This window comes from Cynara cardunculus (genome assembly GCF_001531365.2).
Source record: "Cynara cardunculus var. scolymus isolate 2C chromosome LG 9, CcrdV1, whole genome shotgun sequence".
NCBI classification, from domain to species: Eukaryota; Viridiplantae; Streptophyta; class Magnoliopsida; order Asterales; family Asteraceae; genus Cynara; species Cynara cardunculus.
This window is the reverse complement of record NC_037536.1, coordinates 9,370,160-9,372,953: the sequence shown is the minus strand read 5'-3', so window position 1 is coordinate 9,372,953 and position 2,794 is coordinate 9,370,160.

Sequence of the window (2,794 nt, the reverse complement as noted above, 5' to 3'; positions counted from 1 at the left end):
TTAATTACTATAAATTGATATTTAAAAATAGTTAATATTTATGGATAATTAATATTTATTTATAACTAATTACAATATTTAATAACTAATAATAATCAGGGTCAAAATTGAAAAAATGTCAAAAAGATCTTTATAAGCTATTCCAAGTAGGTTATCAATAAGTTGGCTTATAAGCTAGCTTATATGTATCCAAACGATTACTTAAAAAACAAGCTAACTTATAAGTTAGCTTATTTTAGTTGCATCTACGAACGAGAAATGGAATTCGAGCTAATTATATGAAGAGTCAAAATTCTATTGTTATATTTGAAATTTTGTCGTCTTCTGATTTTCATTCTATGACTGTTTCTTCCTCTAAGATCACTTTTATGTCCATGGCCACCATCACTTCAAACAAAATCATTACTGCTTCAATTCACACCACATCAGTAGCCATTATTGAAACTGTTGTGCATGGCCCAACCAGTGAAGGGCCATCTGACCACCAAAGTAGATGACACCAAAGGGAAATTTGTTCAATCTAAACACTACTAAATAAGGGGTTTTATATACGGAAAATTACCGACGGATTACTGATGGATTCTATAAAAGTAAAAAAAACCCAACTTTATTGGCTTCCGTCACAAATTCCTTTCATAAAAGAATTGATTTTTACTAAATTTTTTGGTGGATTTGTGACGGAAATTTAATAAAAATTGAATTTTGGGTATTTTTGCATTTTGTATCCGTAAATGCTTATTGGGCTTCTTTTACTTATTATGTATTTATATATATGTGATATAATTACATATATACCACATACGTAAATTAAACACATATACGTATGCACTTTATTGATGTTAGTGGGTTTTAATAACCAATTAAACATCTTATTGTGCTTTAGTGGGTTTTATTGTGGTTTAATGGTTCTTATTGGGCTATCTATAGTGGGTCTTAATTGTCTTATCGAGCCCAATAGACATCACATGCATATATGTAATACATGCATGCATACAAAACGAAATAAGTCACCATTGTTGTCATTGCGCCTTAATGAGTATAAATGGTCTTATTGGGCTAAAATGGTTCTTAGTAGGTGTTATTGAGCTTTAGCTGGTCTTAGTGGAGTTTAATGGATCTATTAGACTATAATTGATTCTATTGTGCCTTAATGGATGCATTGGAGTTTATTCGATTCAATTGGGCATTAATGGGTTCTGTTAGGCTTTAATAGATGTATTGTGCTTTCTTGGGTTCAATTCAGCTTTAATGGGTTCTATTAGGCTTTAATGGATCTATTGGGTGTTTCTGGGTTCAATTGGGTCTTAAGGGTACTATTAGGCTTTAACAGATCTTAGTGGACTTTAATGGATTTATTGGGCTTTAATAGATGTATTGAGTTTTATTCGGTTCAATTGGACTTTAATGAGTTCTATTGGGTTTTAATAGACATTATTGGGCTTTAATGGATCTTAGTGGACTTTAATGAATCTATTGGGTTATAATTGGTTCTATTGGGTTTTAATAGGTGTATTGGGCTTTATTCGGTTCAATTAGGATTTAATGGATATATTGAGATTTATTCAATTCAATTGAGCTTTTAACGGGTACTATTAGGCTTTAATGGATCTTAGTGGAATTTAATGGATCTATTGGGATGTAACTGGTTTTATCGGGCTTAATGGATATAGTGGGTTTATTCGGTTCAATTGGGCTTTAACGAGTGTTATTGGGCTTTAGTGGATTAATTCGGTGTTAATAGATCACTTGGGTAAAAAAAAAATTGTTACTATTGTAGTAGGACGTACGGTGACGTTTATTTTTCAAAATTGTTACTATGGTAGGACATATGGTGACGTTTATTTTTGAAAAAAATATCACTGTAGAGTTGTGTAAAGTGACATTTCTTATTCAAAACTGTCTCTGAACTGATGACCTACAGTGACGTTTATTTTTAAAAATGTTGTCACTGTAAGGTGACATATAGTGATACATTTGTCAAAAACGTCACTGTGAAGTGATGTATGGTGACGTTTATTTGTCAAAGTTGGTACTGTTGCATGACCTACAATGACTTTTATTATTTAAAATTTGTCACCGTAGCATGACATACAATGACCTTTATTATTTAAAATTTGTCACCGTAGCATGACATGCATGACATACATTGACGTATATATAAAAAAAAAACTATCAGCGTAGTATGACATATAGTAACATCTATTTTACAATATCGTCACTGTAGTACGACATACGATAACATTTATTTGTCAAATCCATGACCATAACATAATATATGGTAACATGTATTTTCCAAAAACCGTCAATGTAACATGAAAAAAGGTGACATCTATTTCTTGAAACCATTATTGTAATGTGACGTACAATGATCTTTATTTATCGAAAAGCATCACCATAACATGATGTTATAGTGACGTTTATTATTCATTGAGACCAAAGGTTTTTCGTGAGACCCGTAAGACCAATCTATGTTCATTGATTAACTTTATAAGTTAATGATCTAACAGTCTAAATTGTACAGTGGCAATTTGGTAATTATTAAGAAAATTCGTGGCGTTTATGAATGTTTAGATTGTCAGATTATAGATCTAATCCAAAGGTCGAGAATTGGTCTTACGGGTCTCACGAAAAACCATGGAGTGATTAATCCATACATCCCAATCCAATGACTCCAAGGAGTGATTAATCCATACAATTGTGGGTCATTTGGGTTTCAATTGAAAGGGAGAGTACAACATAAATTTAGGCTTTTTGTAAGACTCCAAGGAGTGATTAATCCATACATCCCAATCCA